Source organism: Eucyclogobius newberryi, unplaced genomic scaffold (assembly GCF_026437365.1).
Source record: "Eucyclogobius newberryi isolate DKJ021-1_F unplaced genomic scaffold, fEucNew1.0.hap1 SCAF_10, whole genome shotgun sequence".
Lineage (NCBI taxonomy): Eukaryota > Metazoa > Chordata > Actinopteri > Gobiiformes > Gobiidae > Eucyclogobius > Eucyclogobius newberryi.
The window spans coordinates 6862640-6884197 of NW_027315724.1; the positions used below are offsets into that span (position 1 = coordinate 6862640).

The following is a 21558-nucleotide window of genomic DNA, read 5'->3' on the forward strand; positions in this document are numbered from 1 at the left end:
TATTACAGTAAATAGATAGCTTGACAGCATTCATAAATGTCCAATAATACAATATTCTCACTATGATAGAAATATGCCAGGCATTGCAGTGCTCAGTTTGAGTGTTTCTACTGATATTCATCAGTTTGTCCTTAAACTCTGGACAACTGAGCCACAAAGCTGGAGTTTTAGGGGCTAGTGGCGCAATGGATAACGCGTCTGACTACGGATCAGAAGATTCTAGTTTCGACTCCTGGCTAGCTCGCATCAAATTTTAACTTGAAAACGGTCAGTTGATCAGTGTGAAATGAATAAGTGGTAAATCCTTTAATGTTAAACCAAGGGTTCATTTGGAAGATCAAACCAGATTCTGTCTTCTATCTTCTCAATTTTTAGGCAAGTAACACTACTGTGTATCGTTTTTGTTTTTTGGTGATAGATTGGTCTTTGTACACTGATTTGATGTCAGACCCCAGTATCAAAAAGTAGATGTGGTAGTATAGCCTATGTACACTGCATTTTGTATGCAGCAGTCCATCAGACCCTCCAGTTGATGTACTCCAGTCCACAACCCATCTTTGAAATCAATTTAAAAAAAAGAATAATCTTGTTTACGGGTTTAATTCTGTGTTAGCACTAGGTTAGACCTGGTTTGGTCTTGGTTAAGGCCTTGCTGAATTTTGCTTTCCACCTGCTTTGATTCAGGGTTAGTTCTGGTTCAGACCTGGTTGGTATTCGTCTAGTCCTAGTTTTAATTCAGGTTCGGTACTGGATGGGTAATTTTGCAAAGGAATGTTGCTAAAGCATTTGGTATGTTATTTCACACAACATTTGACAACATTTTGATACAGTAGTGTCGTGTTGTGCACCTCTGGTCCTCCGAAAAATCTGGCCCCAGGGGAAATTAAGTTGAATAGCCCTGGTATAGGGGCTAAGGGCACAATGGATAACGCATGTGACTATGGATCAGAGGATTCTAGGCTCAGTGTGTAAAATAACTGGTAAGTACTAGAATGTTAGACAAGAGCTAATTTGGAGGCCCAAAAAAAAAACTGGTCTTTGTCCACTGATTAAATGTCAGTGCCCTACGAAAAAGCAGCTGTGATCGTATAGTGGTAAGTATTCTGCGTTGTGGTCGCAGCAACCCCGGTTCGAATCCGGGTCACGGCATACCTAGCAAGATTTCTTTCCATTTTTCTCAATCAGTTTCATACATAAGAATATTACAGTAAATAGATAGCTTGACAGCATTCATAAATGTCCAATAATACAATATTCTCACTATGATAGAAATATGCCAGGCATTGCAGCGCTCAGTTTGAGTGTTTCTACTGATATTCATCAGTTTGTCCTTAAACTCTGGACAACTGAGCCACAAAGCTGGAGTTTTAGGGGCTAGTGGCGCAATGGATAACTACGGATCAGAAGATTCTAGTTTCGACTCCTGGCTAGCTCGCATCAAATTTTAACTTGAAAACGGTCAGTTGATCAGTGTGAAATAAATAAGTGGTAAATCCTTTAATGTTAAACCAAGGGTTCATTTGGAAGATCAAACCAGATTCTGTCTTCTATCTTCTCAATTTTTAGGCAAGTAACACTACTGTGTATCGTTTTTGTTTTTTGGTGATAGATTGGTCTTTGTATACTGATTTGATGTCAGACCCCAGTATCAAAAAGTAGATGTGGTAGTATAGCCTATATACACTGCATTTTGTATGCAGCAGTCCATCAGACCCTCCAGTTGATATACTCCAGTCCACAACCCATCTTTGAAATCAATTTAAAAAAAAGAATCATCTTGTTTACGGGTTTAATTCTGTGTTAGCACTAGGTTAGACCTGGTTTGGTCTTGGTTAAGGCCTTGCTGAATTTTGCTTTCCACCTGCTTTGATTCAGGGTTAGTTCTGGTTCAGACCTGGTTGGTATTCGTCTAGTCCTAGTTTTAATTCAGGTTCGGTACTGGATGGGTAATTTTGCAAAGGAATGTTGCTAAAGCATTTGGTATGTTATTTCACACAATATTTGACAACATTTTGATACAGTAGTGTCGTGTTGTGCACCTCTGGTCCTCCGAAAAATCTGGCCCCAGGGGAAATTAAGTTGAATAGCCCTGGTATAGGGGCTAAGGGCACAATGGATAACGCATGTGACTATGGATCAGAGGATTCTAGGCTCAGTGTGTAAAATAACTGGTAAGTACTAGAATGTTAGACAAGAGCTAATTTGGAGGCCCAAACAAAAACCTGGTCTTTGTCCACTGATTAAATGTCAGTGCCCTATGAAAAAGCAGCCGTGATCGTATAGTGGTAAGTACTCTGCGTTGTGGTCGCAGCAACCCCGGTTCGAATCCGGGTCACGGCATACCTACCAAGATTTCTTTGCATTTTTCTCAATCAGTTTCATACATAAGAATATTACAGTAAATTGATAGCTTGACAGCATTCATAAATGTCCAATAGTACAATATTCTCACTATAATAGAAATATGCCAGGCATTGCAGTGCTCAGTTTGAGTGTTTCTACTGATATTCATCAGTTTGTCCTTAAACTCTGGACAGCTGAGCCACAAAGCTGGAGATTTAGGGGCTAGTGGCGCAATGGATAACGCGTCTGACTACGAATTAGAAGATTCTGGGTTCGACTCCTGGCTAGCTCGCATCAAATCTTAACTTGAAAACGGTCAGTTGATCAGTGTGAAATAAATAAGTGGTAAATCCTTTAATGTTGAACTATGGGTTCATTTGGAAGATCAAACCAGATTCTGTCTTCTATCTTCTCAATTTTTAAGCAAGTAAAACTACTGTGTATCGTTTTTGTTTTTTGTTGATAGATTGGTCTGTGTACACTGATTTGATGTCAGACCCCAGTATCAAAAAGTAGATGTGGTAGTATAGCCTATGTACACTGCATTTTGTATGCAGCAGTCCATCAGACCCTCCAGTTGATATACTCCAGTCCACAACCCATCTTTGAAATCAATTTAAAAAAAAGAATCATCTTGTTTACGGGTTTAATTCTGTGTTAGCACTAGGTTAGATCTGGTTTGGTCTTGGTTAAGGCCTTGCTGAATTTTGCTTTCCACCTGCTTTGATTCAGGGTTAGTTCTGGTTCAGACCTGGTTGGTATTCGTCTAGTCCTAGTTTTAATTCAGGTTCGGTACTGGATGGGTAATTTTGCAAAGGAATGTTGCTAAAGCATTTGGTATGTTATTTCACACAACATTTGACAACATTTTGATACAGTAGTGTCGTGTTGTGCACCTCTGGTCCTCCGAAAAATCTGGCCCCAGGGGAAATTAAGTTGAATAGCCCTGGTATAGGGGCTAAGGGCACAATGGATAACGCATGTGACTATGGATCAGAGGATTCTAGGCTCAGTGTGTAAAATAACTGGTAAGTACTAGAATGTTAGACAAGAGCTAATTTGGAGGCCCAAACAAAAACCTGGTCTTTGTCCACTGATTAAATGTCAGTGCTCTACAAAAAAGCAGCCGTGATCGTATAGTGGTAAGTACTCTGCGTTGTGGTCGCAGCAACCCCGGTTCGACTCCGGGTCACGGCATACCTAGCAAGATTTCTTTGCATTTTTCTCAATCAGTTTCATACATAAGAATATTACAGTAAATAGATAGCTTGACAGCATTCATAAATGTCCAATAATACAATATTCTCACTATGATAGAAATATGCCAGGCATTGCAGTGCTCAGTTTGAGTGTTTCTACTGATATTCATCAGTTTGTCCTTAAACTCTGGACAACTGAGCCACAAAGCTGGAGTTTTAGGGGCTAGTGGCGCAATGGATAACTACGGATCAGAAGATTCTAGTTTCGACTCCTGGCTAGCTCGCATCAAATTTTAACTTGAAAACGGTCAGTTGATCAGTGTGAAATGAATAAGTGGTAAATCCTTTAATGTTAAACCAAGGGTTCATTTGGAAGATCAAACCAGATTCTGTCTTCTATCTTCTCAATTTTTAGGCAAGTAACACTACTGTGTATCGTTTTTGTTTTTTGGTGATAGATTGGTCTTTGTACACTGATTTGATGTCAGACCCCAGTATCAAAAAGTAGATGTGGTAGTATAGCCTATGTACACTGCATTTTGTATGCAGCAGTCCATCAGACCCTCCAGTTGATGTACTCCAGTCCACAACCCATCTTTGAAATCAATTTAAAAAAAAGAATAATCTTGTTTACGGGTTTAATTCTGTGTTAGCACTAGGTTAGACCTGGTTTGGTCTTGGTTAAGGCCTTGCTGAATTTTGCTTTCCACCTGCTTTGATTCAGGGTTAGTTCTGGTTCAGACCTGGTTGGTATTCGTCTAGTCCTAGTTTTAATTCAGGTTCGGTACTGGATGGGTAATTTTGCAAAGGAATGTTGCTAAAGCATTTGGTATGTTATTTCACACAACATTTGACAACATTTTGATACAGTAGTGTCGTGTTGTGCACCTCTGGTCCTCCGAAAAATCTGGCCCCAGGGGAAATTAAGTTGAATAGCCCTGGTATAGGGGCTAAGGGCACAATGGATAACGCATGTGACTATGGATCAGAGGATTCTAGGCTCAGTGTGTAAAATAACTGGTAAGTACTAGAATGTTAGACAAGAGCTAATTTGGAGGCCCAAAAAAAAAAACTGGTCTTTGTCCACTGATTAAATGTCAGTGCCCTACGAAAAAGTAGCTGTGATCGTATAGTGGTAAGTATTCTGCGTTGTGGTCGCAGCAACCCCGGTTCGAATCCGGGTCACGGCATACCTAGCAAGATTTCTTTCCATTTTTCTCAATCAGTTTCATACATAAGAATATTACAGTAAATAGATAGCTTGACAGCATTCATAAATGTCCAATAATACAATATTCTCACTATGATAGAAATATGCCAGGCATTGCAGCGCTCAGTTTGAGTGTTTCTACTGATATTCATCAGTTTGTCCTTAAACTCTGGACAACTGAGCCACAAAGCTGGAGTTTTAGGGGCTAGTGGCGCAATGGATAACTACGGATCAGAAGATTCTAGTTTCGACTCCTGGCTAGCTCGCATCAAATTTTAACTTGAAAACGGTCAGTTGATCAGTGTGAAATAAATAAGTGGTAAATCCTTTAATGTTAAACCAAGGGTTCATTTGGAAGATCAAACCAGATTCTGTCTTCTATCTTCTCAATTTTTAGGCAAGTAACACTACTGTGTATCGTTTTTGTTTTTTGGTGATAGATTGGTCTTTGTATACTGATTTGATGTCAGACCCCAGTATCAAAAAGTAGATGTGGTAGTATAGCCTATGTACACTGCATTTTGTATGCAGCAGTCCATCAGACCCTCCAGTTGATATACTCCAGTCCACAACCCATCTTTGAAATCAATTTAAAAAAAAGAATCATCTTGTTTACGGGTTTAATTCTGTGTTAGCACTAGGTTAGATCTGGTTTGGTCTTGGTTAAGGCCTTGCTGAATTTTGCTTTCCACCTGCTTTGATTCAGGGTTAGTTCTGGTTCAGACCTGGTTGGTATTCGTCTAGTCCTAGTTTTAATTCAGGTTCGGTACTGGATGGGTAATTTTGCAAAGGAATGTTGCTAAAGCATTTGGTATGTTATTTCACACAACATTTGACAACATTTTGATACAGTAGTGTCGTGTTGTGCACCTCTGGTCCTCCGAAAAATCTGGCCCCAGGGGAAATTAAGTTGAATAGCCCTGGTATAGGGGCTAAGGGCACAATGGATAACGCATGTGACTATGGATCAGAGGATTCTAGGCTCAGTGTGTAAAATAACTGGTAAGTACTAGAATGTTAGACAAGAGCTAATTTGGAGGCCCAAACAAAAACCTGGTCTTTGTCCACTGATTAAATGTCAGTGCTCTACAAAAAAGCAGCCGTGATCGTATAGTGGTAAGTACTCTGCGTTGTGGTCGCAGCAACCCCGGTTCGAATCCGGGTCACGGCATACCTAGCAAGATTTCTTTGCATTTTTCTCAATCAGTTTCATACATAAGAATATTACAGTAAATAGATAGCTTGACAGCATTCATAAATGTCCAATAATACAATATTCTCACTATGATAGAAATATGCCAGGCATTGCAGTGCTCAGTTTGAGTGTTTCTACTGATATTCATCAGTTTGTCCTTAAACTCTGGACAACTGAGCCACAAAGCTGGAGTTTTAGGGGCTAGTGGCGCAATGGATAACTACGGATCAGAAGATTCTAGTTTCGACTCCTGGCTAGCTCGCATCAAATTTTAACTTGAAAACGGTCAGTTGATCAGTGTGAAATAAATAAGTGGTAAATCCTTTAATGTTAAACCAAGGGTTCATTTGGAAGATCAAACCAGATTCTGTCTTCTATCTTCTCAATTTTTAGGCAAGTAACACTACTGTGTATCGTTTTTGTTTTTTGGTGATAGATTGGTCTTTGTACACTGATTTGATGTCAGACCCCAGTATCAAAAAGTAGATGTGGTAGTATAGCCTATGTACACTGCATTTTGTATGCAGCAGTCCATCAGACCCTCCAGTTGATATACTCCAGTCCACAACCCATCTTTGAAATCAATTTAAAAAAAAGAATCATCTTGTTTACGGGTTTAATTCTGTGTTAGCACTAGGTTAGACCTGGTTTGGTCTTGGTTAAGGCCTTGCTGAATTTTGCTTTCCACCTGCTTTGATTCAGGGTTAGTTCTGGTTCAGACCTGGTTGGTATTCGTCTAGTCCTAGTTTTAATTCAGGTTCGGTACTGGATGGGTAATTTTGCAAAGGAATGTTGCTAAAGCATTTGGTATGTTATTTCACACAACATTTGACAACATTTTGATACAGTAGTGTCGAGTTGTGCACCTCTGGTCCTCCGAAAAATCCGGCCCCAGGGGAAATTAATTGAATAGCCCTGGTATAGGGGCTAAGGGCACAATGGATAACGCATGTGACTATGGATCAGAGGATTCTAGGCTCAGTGTGTAAAATAACTGGTAAGTACTAGAATGTTAGACAAGAGCTAATTTGGAGGCCCAAACAAAAACCTGGTCTTTGTCCACTGATTAAATGTCAGTGCTCTACAAAAAAGCAGCCGTGATCGTATAGTGGTAAGTACTCTGCGTTGTGGTCGCAGCAACCCCGGTTCGAATCCGGGTCACGGCAGCCCTAGCAAGATTTCTTTGCATTTTTCTCAATCAGTTTCATACATAAGAATATTACAGTAAATAGATAGCTTGACAGCATTCATAAATGTCCAAAAATACAATATTCTCACTATGATAGAAATATGCCAGGCATTGCAGTGCTCAGTTTGAGTGTTTCTACTGATATTCATCAGTTTGTCCTTAAACTCTGGACAACTGAGCCACAAAGCTGGAGTTTTAGGGGCTAGTGGCGCAATGGATAACGCGTCTGACTACGGATCAGAAGATTCTGGTTTCGACTCCTGGCTAGCTCGCATCAAATTTTAACTTGAAAACGGTCAGTTGATCAGTGTGAAATGAATAAGTGGTAAATCCTTTAATGTTAAACCAAGGGTTCATTTGGAAGATCAAACCAGATTCTGTCTTCTATCTTCTCAATTTTTAGGCAAGTAACACTACTGTGTATCGTTTTTGTTTTTTGGTGATAGATTGGTCTTTGTACACTGATTTGATGTCAGACCCCAGTATCAAAAAGTAGATGTGGTAGTATAGCCTATGTACACTGCATTTTGTATGCAGCAGTCCATCAGACCCTCCAGTTGATATACTCCAGTCCACAACCCATCTTTGAAATCAATTTAAAAAAAAGAATCATCTTGTTTACGGGTTTAATTCTGTGTTAGCACTAGGTTAGACCTGGTTTGGTCTTGGTTAAGGCCTTGCTGAATTTTGCTTTCCACCTGCTTTGATTCAGGGTTAGTTCTGGTTCAGACCTGGTTGGTATTCGTCTAGTCCTAGTTTTAATTCAGGTTCGGTACTGGATGGGTAATTTTGCAAAGGAATGTTGCTAAAGCATTTGGTATGTTATTTCACACAACATTTGACAACATTTTGATACAGTAGTGTCGTGTTGTGCACCTCTGGTCCTCCGAAAAATCTGGCCCCAGGGGAAATTAATTGAATAGCCCTGGTATAGGGGCTAAGGGCACAATGGATAACGCATGTGACTATGGATCAGAGGATTCTAGGCTCAGTGTGTAAAATAACTGGTAAGTACTAGAATGTTAGACAAGAGCTAATTTGGAGGCCCAAACAAAAACCTGGTCTTTGTCCACTGATTAAATGTCAGTGCCCTACGAAAAAGCAGCCGTGATCGTATAGTGGTAAGTACTCTGCGTTGTGGTCGCAGCAACCCCGGTTCGAATCCGGGTCACGGCATACCTACCAAGATTTCTTTGCATTTTTCTCAATCAGTTTCATACATAAGAATATTACAGTAAATTGATAGCTTGACAGCATTCATAAATGTCCAATAATACAATATTCTCACTATAATAGAAATATGCCAGGCATTGCAGTGCTCAGTTTGAGAGTTTCTACTGATATTCATCAGTTTGTCCTTAAACTCTGGACAACTGAGCCACAAAGCTGTAGTTTTAGGGGCTAGTGGCGCAATGGATAACGCGTCTGACTACGGATCAGAAGATTCTAGTTTCGACTCCTGGCTAGCTCGCATCAAATTTCAACTTGAAAACGGTCAGTTGATCAGTGTGAAATGAATAAGTGGTAAATCCTTTAATGTTAAACCAAGTGTTCATTTGGAAGATCAAACCAGATTCTGTCTTCTATCTTCTCAATTTTTAGGCAAGTAACACTACTGTGTATCGTTTTTGTTTTTTGGTGATAGATTGGTCTTTGTACACTGATTTGATGTCAGACCCCAGTATCAAAAAGTAGATGTGGTAGTATAGCCTATGTACACTGCATTTTGTATGCAGCAGTCCATCAGACCCTCCAGTTGATATACTCCAGTCCACAACCCATCTTTGAAATCAATTTAAAAAAAAGAATCATCTTGTTTACGGGTTTAATTCTGTGTTAGCACTAGGTTAGACCTGGTTTGGTCTTGGTTAAGGCCTTGCTGAATTTTGCTTTCCACCTGCTTTGATTCAGGGTTAGTTCTGGTTCAGACCTGGTTGGTATTCGTCTAGTCCTAGTTTTAATTCAGGTTCGGTACTGGATGGGTAATTTTGCAAAGGAATGTTGCTAAAGCATTTGGTATGTTATTTCACACAACATTTGACAACATTTTGATACAGTAGTGTCGTGTTGTGCACCTCTGGTCCTCCGAAAAATCTGGCCCCAGGGGAAATTAAGTTGAATAGCCCTGGTATAGGGGCTAAGGGCACAATGGATAACGCATGTGACTATGGATCAGAGGATTCTAGGCTCAGTGTGTAAAATAACTGGTAAGTACTAGAATGTTAGACAAGAGCTAATTTGGAGGCCCAAACAAAAACCTGGTCTTTGTCCACTGATTAAATGTCAGTGCCCTACAAAAAAGCAGCTGTGATCGTATAGTGGTAAGTACTCTGCGTTGTGGTCGCAGCAACCCTGGTTCGAATCCGGGTCACGGCATACCTAGCAAGATTTCTTTGCATTTTTCTCAATCAGTTTCATACATAAGAATATTACAGTAAATAGATAGCTTGACAGCATTCATAAATGTCCAATAATACAATATTCTCACTATGATAGAAATATGCCAGGCATTGCAGTGCTCAGTTTGAGTGTTTCTACTGATATTCATCAGTTTGTCCTTAAACTCTGGACAACTGAGCCACAAAGCTGGAGTTTTAGGGGCTAGTGGCGCAATGGATAACGCGTCTGACTACGGATCAGAAGATTCTGGTTTCGACTCCTGGCTAGCTTGCATCAAATTTTAACTTGAAAACGGTCAGTTGATCAGTGTGAAATGAATAAGTGGTAAATCCTTTAATGTTAAACCAAGGGTTCATTTGGAAGATCAAACCAGATTCTGTCTTCTATCTTCTCAATTTTTAGGCAAGTAACACTACTGTGTATCGTTTTTGTTTTTTGGTGATAGATTGGTCTTTGTACACTGATTTGATGTCAGACCCCAGTATCAAAAAGTAGATGTGGTAGTATAGCCTATGTACACTGCATTTTGTATGCAGCAGTCCATCAGACCCTCCAGTTGATATACTCCAGTCCACAACCCATCTTTGAAATCAATTTAAAAAAAATAATCATCTTGTTTACGGGTTTAATTCTGTGTTAGCACTAGGTTAGACCTGGTTTGGTCTTGGTTAAGGCCTTGCTGAATTTTGCTTTCCACCTGCTTTGATTCAGGGTTAGTTCTGGTTCAGACCTGGTTGGTATTCGTCTAGTCCTAGTTTTAATTCAGGTTTGGTACTGGATGGGTAATTTTGCAAAGGAATGTTGCTAAAGCATTTGGTATGTTATTTCACACAACATTTGACAACATTTTGATACAGTAGTGTCGTGTTGTGCACCTCTGGTCCTCCGAAAAATCTGGCCCCAGGGGAAATTAATTGAATAGCCCTGGTATAGGGGCTAAGGGCACAATGGATAACGCATGTGACTATGGATCAGAGGATTCTAGGCTCAGTGTGTAAAATAACTGGTAAGTACTAGAATGTTAGACAAGAGCTAATTTGGAGGCCCAAACAAAAACCTGGTCTTTGTCCACTGATTAAATGTCAGTGCCCTACGAAGAAGCAGCCGTGATCGTATAGTGGTAAGTACTCTGCGTTGTGGTCGCAGCAACCCCGGTTCGAATCCGGGTCACGGCATACCTAGCAAGATTTCTTTGCATTTATCTCAATCAGTTTCATACATAAGAATATTACAGTAAATAGATAGCTTGACAGCATTCATAAATGTCCAATAATACAATATTCTCACTATGATAGAAATATGCCAGGCATTGCAGTGCTCAGTTTGAGTGTTTCTACTGATATTCATCAGTTTGTCCTTAAACTCTGGACAACTGAGCCACAAAGCTGTAGTTTTAGGGGCTAGTGGCGCAATGGATAACGCGTCTGACTACGGATCAGAAGATTCTAGTTTCGACTCCTGGCTAGCTCGCATCAAATTTTAACTTGAAAACGGTCAGTTGATCAGTGTGAAATGAATAAGTGGTAAATCCTTTAATGTTAAACCAAGGGTTCATTTGGAAGATCAAACCAGATTCTGTCTTCTATCTTCTCAATTTTTAGGCAAGTAACACTACTGTGTATCGTTTTTGTTTTTTGGTGATAGATTGGTCTTTGTACACTGATTTGATGTCAGACCCCAGTATCAAAAAGTAGATGTGGTAGTATAGCCTATGTACACTGCATTTTGTATGCAGCAGTCCATCAGACCCTCCAGTTGATATACTCCAGTCCACAACCCATCTTTGAAATCAATTTAAAAAAAAGAATCATCTTGTTTACGGGTTTAATTCTGTGTTAGCACTAGGTTAGACCTGGTTTGGTCTTGGTTAAGGCCTTGCTGAATTTTGCTTTCCACCTGCTTTGATTCAGGGTTAGTTCTGGTTCAGACCTGGTTGGTATTCGTCTAGTCCTAGTTTTAATTCAGGTTCGGTACTGGATGGGTAATTTTGCAAAGGAATGTTGCTAAAGCATTTGGTATGTTATTTCACACAACATTTGACAACATTTTGATACAGTAGTGTCGTGTTGTGCACCTCTGGTCCTCCGAAAAATCTGGCCCCAGGGGAAATTAATTGAATAGCCCTGGTATAGGGGCTAAGGGCACAATGGATAACGCATGTGACTATGGATCAGAGGATTCTAGGCTCAGTGTGTAAAATAACTGGTAAGTACTAGAATGTTAGACAAGAGCTAATTTGGAGGCCCAAACAAAAACCTGGTCTTTGTCCACTGATTAAATGTCAGTGCCCTACGAAAAAGCAGCCGTGATCGTATAGTGGTAAGTACTCTGCGTTGTGGTCGCAGCAACCCTGGTTCGAATCCGGGTCACGGCATACCTACCAAGATTTCTTTGCATTTTTCTCAATCAGTTTCATACATAAGAATATTACAGTAAATTGATAGCTTGACAGCATTCATAAATGTCCAATAATACAATATTCTCACTATAATAGAAATATGCCAGGCATTGCAGTGCTCAGTTTGAGAGTTTCTACTGATATTCATCAGTTTGTCCTTAAACTCTGGACAACTGAGCCACAAAGCTGGAGTTTTAGGGGCTAGTGGCGCAATGGATAACGCGTCTGACTACGGATCAGAAGATTCTAGGTTCGACTCCTGGCTAGCTCGCATCAAATTTTAACTTGAAAACGGTCAGTTGATCAGTGTGAAATAAATAAGTGGTAAATCCTTTAATGTTGAACCAAGGGTTCATTTGGAAGATCAAACCAGATTCTGTCTTCTATCTTCTCAATTTTTAAGCAAGTAAAACTACTGTGTATCGTTTTTGTTTTTTGTTGATAGATTGGTCTGTGTACACTGATTTGATGTCAGACCCCAGTATCAAAAAGTAGATGTGGTAGTATAGCCTATGTACACTGCATTTTGTATGCAGCAGTCCATCAGACCCTCCAGTTGATATACTCCAGTCCACAACCCATCTTTGAAATCAATTTAAAAAAAAGAATCATCTTGTTTACGGGTTTAATTCTGTGTTAGCACTAGGTTAGACCTGGTTTGGTCTTGGTTAAGGCCTTGCTGAATTTTGCTTTCCACCTGCTTTGATTCAGGGTTAGTTCTGGTTCAGACCTGGTTGGTATTCGTCTAGTCCTAGTTTTAATTCAGGTTCGGTACTGGATGGGTAATTTTGCAAAGGAATGTTGCTAAAGCATTTGGTATGTTATTTCACACAACATTTGACAACATTTTGATACAGTAGTGTCGTGTTGTGCACCTCTGGTCCTCCGAAAAATCTGGCCCCAGGGGAAATTAAGTTGAATAGCCCTGGTATAGGGGCTAAGGGCACAATGGATAACGCATGTGACTATGGATCAGAGGATTCTAGGCTCAGTGTGTAAAATAACTGGTAAGTACTAGAATGTTAGACAAGAGCTAATTTGGAGGCCCAAACAAAAACCTGGTCTTTGTCCACTGATTAAATGTCAGTGCCCTACGAAAAAGCAGCTGTGATCGTATAGTGGTAAGTACTCTGCGTTGTGGTCGCAGCAACCCTGGTTCGAATCCGGGTCACGGCATACCTAGCAAGATTTCTTTGCATTTTTCTCAATCAGTTTCATACATAAGAATATTACAGTAAATAGATAGCTTGACAGCATTCATAAATGTCCAATAATACAATATTCTCACTATGATAGAAATATGCCAGGCATTGCAGTGCTCAGTTTGAGTGTTTCTACTGATATTCATCAGTTTGTCCTTAAACTCTGGACAACTGAGCCACAAAGCTGGAGTTTTAGGGGCTAGTGGCGCAATGGATAACGCGTCTGACTACGGATTAGAAGATTCTGGTTTCGACTTCTGGCTCCCTCGCATCAAATTTTAACTTGAAAACGGTCAGTTGATCAGTGTGAAATGAATAAGTGGTAAATCCTTTAATGTTAAACCAAGGGTTCATTTGGAAGATCAAACCAGATTCTGTCTTCTATCTTCTCAATTTTTAGGCAAGTAACACTACTGTGTATCGTTTTTGTTTTTTGGTGATAGATTGGTCTTTGTACACTGATTTGATGTCAGACCCCAGTATCAAAAAGTAGATGTGGTAGTATAGCCTATGTACACTGCATTTTGTATGCAGCAGTCCATCAGACCCTCCAGTTGATATACTCCAGTCCACAACCCATCTTTGAAATCAATTTAAAAAAAAGAATCATCTTGTTTACGGGTTTAATTCTGTGTTAGCACTAGGTTAGACCTGGTTTGGTCTTGGTTAAGGCCTTGCTGAATTTTGCTTTCCACCTGCTTTGATTCAGGGTTAGTTCTGGTTCAGACCTGGTTGGTATTCGTCTAGTCCTAGTTTTAATTCAGGTTCGGTACTGGATGGGTAATTTTGCAAAGGAATGTTGCTAAAGCATTTGGTATGTTATTTCACACAACATTTGACAACATTTTGATACAGTAGTGTCGTGTTGTGCACCTCTGGTCCTCCGAAAAATCTGGCCCCAGGGGAAATTAATTGAATAGCCCTGGTATAGGGGCTAAGGGCACAATGGATAACGCATGTGACTATGGATCAGAGGATTCTAGGCTCAGTGTGTAAAATAACTGGTAAGTACTAGAATGTTAGACAAGAGCTAATTTGGAGGCCCAAACAAAAACCTGGTCTTTGTCCACTGATTAAATGTCAGTGCCCTACGAAAAAGCAGCCGTGATCGTATAGTGGTAAGTACTCTGCGTTGTGGTCGCAGCAACCCCGGTTCGAATCCGGGTCACGGCATACCTACCAAGATTTCTTTGCATTTTTCTCAATCAGTTTCATACATAAGAATATTACAGTAAATTGATAGCTTGACAGCATTCATAAATGTCCAATAATACAATATTCTCACTATAATAGAAATATGCCAGGCATTGCAGTGCTCAGTTTGAGAGTTTCTACTGATATTCATCAGTTTGTCCTTAAACTCTGGACAACTGAGCCACAAAGCTGGAGTTTTAGGGGCTAGTGGCGCAATGGATAACGCGTCTGACTACGGATCAGAAGATTCTAGGTTCGACTCCTGGCTAGCTCGCATCAAATTTTAACTTGAAAACGGTCAGTTGATCAGTGTGAAATAAATAAGTGGTAAATCCTTTAATGTTGAACCAAGGGTTCATTTGGAAGATCAAACCAGATTCTGTCTTCTATCTTCTCAATTTTTAAGCAAGTAAAACTACTGTGTATCGTTTTTGTTTTTTGTTGATAGATTGGTCTGTGTACACTGATTTGATGTCAGACCCCAGTATCAAAAAGTAGATGTGGTAGTATAGCCTATGTACACTGCATTTTGTATGCAGCAGTCCATCAGACCCTCCAGTTGATATACTCCAGTCCACAACCCATCTTTGAAATCAATTTAAAAAAAAGAATCATCTTGTTTACGGGTTTAATTCTGTGTTAGCACTAGGTTAGACCTGGTTTGGTCTTGGTTAAGGCCTTGCTGAATTTTGCTTTCCACCTGCTTTGATTCAGGGTTAGTTCTGGTTCAGACCTGGTTGGTATTCGTCTAGTCCTAGTTTTAATTCAGGTTCGGTACTGGATGGGTAATTTTGCAAAGGAATGTTGCTAAAGCATTTGGTATGTTATTTCACACAACATTTGACAACATTTTGATACAGTAGTGTCGTGTTGTGCACCTCTGGTCCTCCGAAAAATCTGGCCCCAGGGGAAATTAATTGAATAGCCCTGGTATAGGGGCTAAGGGCACAATGGATAACGCATGTGACTATGGATCAGAGGATTCTAGGCTCAGTGTGTAAAATAACTGGTAAGTACTAGAATGTTAGACAAGAGCTAATTTGGAGGCCCAAACAAAAACCTGGTCTTTGTCCACTGATTAAATGTCAGTGCCCTACGAAAAAGCAGCCGTGATCGTATAGTGGTAAGTACTCTGCGTTGTGGTCGCAGCAACCCCGGTTCGAATCCGGGTCACGGCATACCTACCAAGATTTCTTTGCATTTTTCTCAATCAGTTTCATACATAAGAATATTACAGTAAATTGATAGCTTGACAGCATTCATAAATGTCCAATAATACAATATTCTCACTATAATAGAAATATGCCAGGCATTGCAGTGCTCAGTTTGAGAGTTTCTACTGATATTCATCAGTTTGTCCTTAAACTCTGGACAACTGAGCCACAAAGCTGGAGTTTTAGGGGCTAGTGGCGCAATGGATAACGCGTCTGACTACGGATCAGAAGATTCTAGGTTCGACTCCTGGCTAGCTCGCATCAAATTTTAACTTGAAAACGGTCAGTTGATCAGTGTGAAATAAATAAGTGGTAAATCCTTTAATGTTGAACCAAGGGTTCATTTGGAAGATCAAACCAGATTCTGTCTTCTATCTTCTCAATTTTTAAGCAAGTAAAACTACTGTGTATCGTTTTTGTTTTTTGTTGATAGATTGGTCTGTGTACACTGATTTGATGTCAGACCCCAGTATCAAAAAGTAGATGTGGTAGTATAGCCTATGTACACTGCATTTTGTATGCAGCAGTCCATCAGACCCTCCAGTTGATATACTCCAGTCCACAACCCATCTTTGAAATCAATTTAAAAAAAAGAATCATCTTGTTTACGGGTTTAATTCTGTGTTAGCACTAGGTTAGACCTGGTTTGGTCTTGGTTAAGGCCTTGCTGAATTTTGCTTTCCACCTGCTTTGATTCAGGGTTAGTTCTGGTTCAGACCTGGTTGGTATTCGTCTAGTCCTAGTTTTAATTCAGGTTCGGTACTGGATGGGTAATTTTGCAAAGGAATGTTGCTAAAGCATTTGGTATGTTATTTCACACAACATTTGACAACATTTTGATACAGTAGTGTCGTGTTGTGCACCTCTGGTCCTCCGAAAAATCTGGCCCCAGGGGAAATTAATTGAATAGCCCTGGTATAGGGGCTAAGGGCACAATGGATAACGCATGTGACTATGGATCAGAGGATTCTAGGCTCAGTGTGTAAAATAACTGGTAAGTACTAGAATGTTAGACAAGAGCTAATTTGGAGGCCCAAACAAAAACCTGGTCTTTGTCCACTGATTAAATGTCAGTGCCCTACGAAAAAGCAGCCGTGATCGTATAGTGGTAAGTACTCTGCGTTGTGGTCGCAGCAACCCCGGTTCGAATCCGGGTCACGGCATACCTAGCAAGATTTCTTTGCATTTATCTCAATCAGTTTCATACATAAGAATATTACAGTAAATAGATAGCTTGACAGCATTCATAAATGTCCAATAATACAATATTCTCACTATGATAGAAATATGCCAGGCATTGCAGTGCTCAGTTTGAGTGTTTCTACTGATATTCATCAGTTTGTCCTTAAACTCTGGACAACTGAGCCACAAAGCTGTAGTTTTAGGGGCTAGTGGCGCAATGGATAACGCGTCTGACTACGGATCAGAAGATTCTAGTTTCGACTCCTGGCTAGCTCGCATCAAATTTTAACTTGAAAACGGTCAGTTGATCAGTGTGAAATGAATAAGTGGTAAATCCTTTAATGTTAAACCAAGGGTTCATTTGGAAGATCAAACCAGATTCTGTCTTCTATCTTCTCAATTTTTAGGCAAGTAACACTACTGTGTATCGTTTTTGTTTTTTGGTGATAGATTGGTCTTTGTACACTGATTTGATGTCAGACCCCAGTATCAAAAAGTAGATGTGGTAGTATAGCCTATGTACACTGCATTTTGTATGCAGCAGTCCATCAGACCCTCCAGTTGATATACTCCAGTCCACAACCCATCTTTGAAATCAATTTAAAAAAAAGAATCATCTTGTTTACGGGTTTAATTCTGTGTTAGCACTAGGTTAGACCTGGTTTGGTCTTGGTTAAGGCCTTGCTGAATTTTGCTTTCCACCTGCTTTGATTCAGGGTTAGTTCTGGTTCAGACCTGGTTGGTATTCGTCTAGTCCTAGTTTTAATTCAGGTTCGGTACTGGATGGGTAATTTTGCAAAGGAATGTTGCTAAAGCATTTGGTATGTTATTTCACACAACATTTGACAACATTTTGATACAGTAGTGTCGTGTTGTGCACCTCTGGTCCTCCGAAAAATCTGGCCCCAGGGGAAATTAATTGAATAGCCCTGGTATAGGGGCTAAGGGCACAATGGATAACGCATGTGACTATGGATCAGAGGATTCTAGGCTCAGTGTGTAAAATAACTGGTAAGTACTAGAATGTTAGACAAGAGCTAATTTGGAGGCCCAAACAAAAACCTGGTCTTTGTCCACTGATTAAATGTCAGTGCCCTACGAAAAAGCAGCCGTGATCGTATAGTGGTAAGTACTCTGCGTTGTGGTCGCAGCAACCCCGGTTCGAATCCGGGTCACGGCATACCTACCAAGATTTCTTTGCATTTTTTTCAATCAGTTTCATACATAAGAATATTACAGTAAATTGATAGCTTGACAGCATTCATAAATGTCCAATAATACAATATTCTCACTATAATAGAAATATGCCAGGCATTGCAGTGCTCAGTTTGAGAGTTTCTACTGATATTCATCAGTTTGTCCTTAAACTCTGGACAACTGAGCCACAAAGCTGGAGTTTTAGGGGCTAGTGGCGCAATGGATAACGCGTCTGACTACGGATCAGAAGATTCTAGGTTCGACTCCTGGCTAGCTCGCATCAAATTTTAACTTGAAAACGGTCAGTTGATCAGTGTGAAATAAATAAGTGGTAAATCCTTTAATGTTGAACCAAGGGTTCATTTGGAAGATCAAACCAGATTCTGTCTTCTATCTTCTCAATTTTTAAGCAAGTAAAACTACTGTGTATCGTTTTTGTTTTTTGTTGATAGATTGGTCTGTGTACACTGATTTGATGTCAGACCCCAGTATCAAAAAGTAGATGTGGTAGTATAGCCTATGTACACTGCATTTTGTATGCAGCAGTCCATCAGACCCTCCAGTTGATATACTCCAGTCCACAACCCATCTTTGAAATCAATTTAAAAAAAAGAATCATCTTGTTTACGGGTTTAATTCTGTGTTAGCACTAGGTTAGACCTGGTTTGGTCTTGGTTAAGGCCTTGCTGAATTTTGCTTTCCACCTGCTTTGATTCAGGGTTAGTTCTGGTTCAGACCTGGTTGGTATTCGTCTAGTCCTAGTTTTAATTCAGGTTCGGTACTGGATGGGTAATTTTGCAAAGGAATGTTGCTAAAGCATTTGGTATGTTATTTCACACAACATTTGACAACATTTTGATACAGTAGTGTCGTGTTGTGCACCTCTGGTCCTCCGAAAAATCTGGCCCCAGGGGAAATTAAGTTGAATAGCCCTGGTATAGGGGCTAAGGGCACAATGGATAACGCATGTGACTATGGATCAGAGGATTCTAGGCTCAGTGTGTAAAATAACTGGTAAGTACTAGAATGTTAGACAAGAGCTAATTTGGAGGCCCAAACAAAAACCTGGTCTTTGTCCACTGATTAAATGTCAGTGCCCTACGAAAAAGCAGCTGTGATCGTATAGTGGTAAGTACTCTGCGTTGTGGTCGCAGTAACCCTGGTTCGAATCCGGGTCACGGCATACCTAGCAAGATTTCTTTGCATTTTTCTCATCTCAATCAGTTTCATACATAAGAATATTACAGTAAATAGATAGCTTGACAGCATTCATAAATGTCCAATAATACAATATTCTCACTATGATAGAAATATGCCAGGCATTGCAGTGCTCAGTTTGAGTGTTTCTACTGATATTCATCAGTTTGTCCTTAAACTCTGGACAACTGAGCCACAAAGCTGGAGTTTTAGGGGCTAGTGGCGCAATGGATAACGCGTCTGACTACGGATCAGAAGATTCTGGTTTCGACTCCTGGCTACCTCACATCAAATTTTAACTTGAAAACGGTCAGTTGATCAGTGTGAAATGAATAAGTGGTAAATCCTTTAATGTTAAACCAAGGGTTCATTTGGAAGATCAAACCAGATTCTGTCTTCTATCTTCTCAATTTTTAGGCAAGTAACACTACTGTGTATCGTTTTTGTTTTTTGGTGATAGATTGGTCTTTGTACACTGATTTGATGTCAGACCCCAGTATCAAAAAGTAGATGTGGTAGTATAGCCTATGTACACTGCATTTTGTATGCAGCAGTCCATCAGACCCTCCAGTTGATATACTCCAGTCCACAACCCATCTTTGAAATCAATTTAAAAAAAAGAATCATCTTGTTTACGGGTTTAATTCTGTGTTAGCACTAGGTTAGACCTGGTTTGGTCTTGGTTAAGGCCTTGCTGAATTTTGCTTTCCACCTGCTTTGATTCAGGGTTAGTTCTGGTTCAGACCTGGTTGGTATTCGTCTAGTCCTAGTTTTAATTCAGGTTCGGTACTGGATGGGTAATTTTGCAAAGGAATGTTGCTAAAGCATTTGGTATGTTATTTCACACAACATTTGACAACATTTTGATACAGTAGTGTCGTGTTGTGCACCTCTGGTCCTCCGAAAAATCTGGCCCCAGGGGAAATTAATTGAATAGCCCTGGTATAGGGGCTAAGGGCACAATGGATAACGCATGTGACTATGGATCAGAGGATTCTAGGCTCAGTGTGTAAAATAACTGGTAAGTACTAGAATGTTAGACAAGAGCTAATTTGGAGGCCCAAACAAAAACCTGGTCTTTGTCCACTGATTAAATGTCAGTGCCCTATGAAAAAGCAGCCGTGATCGTATAGTGGTAAGTATTCTGCGTTGTGGTCGCAGCAACCCTGGTTCGAATCCGGGTCACGGCATACCCAGCAAGATTTCTTTCCATTTTTCTCAATCAGTTTCATACATAAGAATATTACAGTAAATAGATAGCTTGACAGCATTCATAAATGTCCAATAATACAATATTCTCACTATGATAGAAATATGCCAGGCATTGCAGCGCTCAGTTTGAGTGTTTCTACTGATATTCATCAGTTTGTCCTTAAACTCTGGACAACTGAGCCACAAAGCTGGAGTTTTAGGGGCTAGTGGCGCAATGGATAACTACGGATCAGAAGATTCTAGTTTCGACTCCTGGCTAGCTCGCATCAAATTTTAACTTGAAAACGGTCAGTTGATCAGTGTGAAATAAATAAGTGGTAAATCCTTTAATGTTAAACCAAGGGTTCATTTGGAAGATCAAACCAGATTCTGTCTTCTATCTTCTCAATTTTTAGGCAAGTAACACTACTGTGTATCGTTTTTGTTTTTTGGTGATAGATTGGTCTTTGTATACTGATTTGATGTCAGACCCCAGTATCAAAAAGTAGATGTGGTAGTATAGCCTATGTACACTGCATTTTGTATGCAGCAGTCCATCAGACCCTCCAGTTGATATACTCCAGTCCACAACCCATCTTTGAAATCAATTTAAAAAAAAGAATCATCTTGTTTACGGGTTTAATTCTGTGTTAGCACTAGGTTAGACCTGGTTTGGTCTTGGTTAAGGCCTTGCTGAATTTTGCTTTCCACCTGCTTTGATTCAGGGTTAGTTCTGGTTCAGACCTGGTTGGTATTCGTCTAGTCCTAGTTTTAATTCAGGTTCGGTACTGGATGGGTAATTTTGCAAAGGAATGTTGCTAAAGCATTTGGTATGTTATTTCACACAACATTTGACAACATTTTGATACAGTAGTGTCGTGTTGTGCACCTCTGGTCCTCCGAAAAATCTGGCCCCAGGGGAAATTAAGTTGAATAGCCCTGGTATAGGGGCTAAGGGCACAATGGATAACGCATGTGACTATGGATCAGAGGATTCTAGGCTCAGTGTGTAAAATAACTGGTAAGTACTAGAATGTTAGACAAGAGCTAATTTGGAGGCCCAAACAAAAACCTGGTCTTTGTCCACTGATTAAATGTCAGTGCCCTACGAAAAAGCAGCCGTGATCGTATAGTGGTAAGTACTCTGCGTTGTGGTCGCAGCAACCCCGGTTCGAATCCGGGTCATGGCATACCTACCAAGATTTCTTTGCATTTTTCTCAATCAGTTTCATACATAAGAATATTAC

General features: G+C 40.0%; 21 non-coding genes across 21 annotated transcripts; all 21 read left to right on the plus strand.

The window, feature by feature from the left end:
• The first annotated feature begins 2268 nt into the window (after positions 1-2268).
• trnah-gug (transfer RNA histidin (anticodon GUG)) lies at positions 2269-2340 on the plus strand. Its single transcript has one exon. It is a non-coding gene; the product is annotated as a tRNA-His (tRNA).
• A 222-nt stretch (positions 2341-2562) lies between these two features.
• Positions 2563-2635, plus strand: trnar-acg (transfer RNA arginine (anticodon ACG)). The gene has a single exon. It is a non-coding gene; the product is annotated as a tRNA-Arg (tRNA).
• Positions 2636-3468: 833 nt separating this feature from the next.
• Positions 3469-3540, plus strand: trnah-gug (transfer RNA histidin (anticodon GUG)). Its single transcript has one exon. It is a non-coding gene; the product is annotated as a tRNA-His (tRNA).
• A 2311-nt stretch (positions 3541-5851) lies between these two features.
• Positions 5852-5923, plus strand: trnah-gug (transfer RNA histidin (anticodon GUG)). The gene has a single exon. It is a non-coding gene; the product is annotated as a tRNA-His (tRNA).
• Positions 5924-7041: 1118 nt separating this feature from the next.
• On the plus strand, positions 7042-7113 carry trnah-gug (transfer RNA histidin (anticodon GUG)). The gene has a single exon. It is a non-coding gene; the product is annotated as a tRNA-His (tRNA).
• Positions 7114-8240: 1127 nt separating this feature from the next.
• Positions 8241-8312, plus strand: trnah-gug (transfer RNA histidin (anticodon GUG)). The gene has a single exon. It is a non-coding gene; the product is annotated as a tRNA-His (tRNA).
• Positions 8313-9440: 1128 nt separating this feature from the next.
• trnah-gug (transfer RNA histidin (anticodon GUG)) lies at positions 9441-9512 on the plus strand. The gene has a single exon. It is a non-coding gene; the product is annotated as a tRNA-His (tRNA).
• Positions 9513-10639: 1127 nt separating this feature from the next.
• trnah-gug (transfer RNA histidin (anticodon GUG)) lies at positions 10640-10711 on the plus strand. The gene has a single exon. It is a non-coding gene; the product is annotated as a tRNA-His (tRNA).
• A 1127-nt stretch (positions 10712-11838) lies between these two features.
• On the plus strand, positions 11839-11910 carry trnah-gug (transfer RNA histidin (anticodon GUG)). Its single transcript has one exon. It is a non-coding gene; the product is annotated as a tRNA-His (tRNA).
• Positions 11911-12132: 222 nt separating this feature from the next.
• Positions 12133-12205, plus strand: trnar-acg (transfer RNA arginine (anticodon ACG)). Its single transcript has one exon. It is a non-coding gene; the product is annotated as a tRNA-Arg (tRNA).
• Positions 12206-13038: 833 nt separating this feature from the next.
• trnah-gug (transfer RNA histidin (anticodon GUG)) lies at positions 13039-13110 on the plus strand. Its single transcript has one exon. It is a non-coding gene; the product is annotated as a tRNA-His (tRNA).
• Positions 13111-14237: 1127 nt separating this feature from the next.
• trnah-gug (transfer RNA histidin (anticodon GUG)) lies at positions 14238-14309 on the plus strand. Its single transcript has one exon. It is a non-coding gene; the product is annotated as a tRNA-His (tRNA).
• Positions 14310-14531: 222 nt separating this feature from the next.
• trnar-acg (transfer RNA arginine (anticodon ACG)) lies at positions 14532-14604 on the plus strand. The gene has a single exon. It is a non-coding gene; the product is annotated as a tRNA-Arg (tRNA).
• An 832-nt stretch (positions 14605-15436) lies between these two features.
• Positions 15437-15508, plus strand: trnah-gug (transfer RNA histidin (anticodon GUG)). The gene has a single exon. It is a non-coding gene; the product is annotated as a tRNA-His (tRNA).
• Positions 15509-15730: 222 nt separating this feature from the next.
• Positions 15731-15803, plus strand: trnar-acg (transfer RNA arginine (anticodon ACG)). Its single transcript has one exon. It is a non-coding gene; the product is annotated as a tRNA-Arg (tRNA).
• An 832-nt stretch (positions 15804-16635) lies between these two features.
• trnah-gug (transfer RNA histidin (anticodon GUG)) lies at positions 16636-16707 on the plus strand. Its single transcript has one exon. It is a non-coding gene; the product is annotated as a tRNA-His (tRNA).
• Positions 16708-17834: 1127 nt separating this feature from the next.
• Positions 17835-17906, plus strand: trnah-gug (transfer RNA histidin (anticodon GUG)). The gene has a single exon. It is a non-coding gene; the product is annotated as a tRNA-His (tRNA).
• A 222-nt stretch (positions 17907-18128) lies between these two features.
• Positions 18129-18201, plus strand: trnar-acg (transfer RNA arginine (anticodon ACG)). Its single transcript has one exon. It is a non-coding gene; the product is annotated as a tRNA-Arg (tRNA).
• Positions 18202-19034: 833 nt separating this feature from the next.
• trnah-gug (transfer RNA histidin (anticodon GUG)) lies at positions 19035-19106 on the plus strand. Its single transcript has one exon. It is a non-coding gene; the product is annotated as a tRNA-His (tRNA).
• A 1132-nt stretch (positions 19107-20238) lies between these two features.
• Positions 20239-20310, plus strand: trnah-gug (transfer RNA histidin (anticodon GUG)). Its single transcript has one exon. It is a non-coding gene; the product is annotated as a tRNA-His (tRNA).
• A 1119-nt stretch (positions 20311-21429) lies between these two features.
• trnah-gug (transfer RNA histidin (anticodon GUG)) lies at positions 21430-21501 on the plus strand. Its single transcript has one exon. It is a non-coding gene; the product is annotated as a tRNA-His (tRNA).
• Positions 21502-21558: the final 57 nt, after the last annotated feature.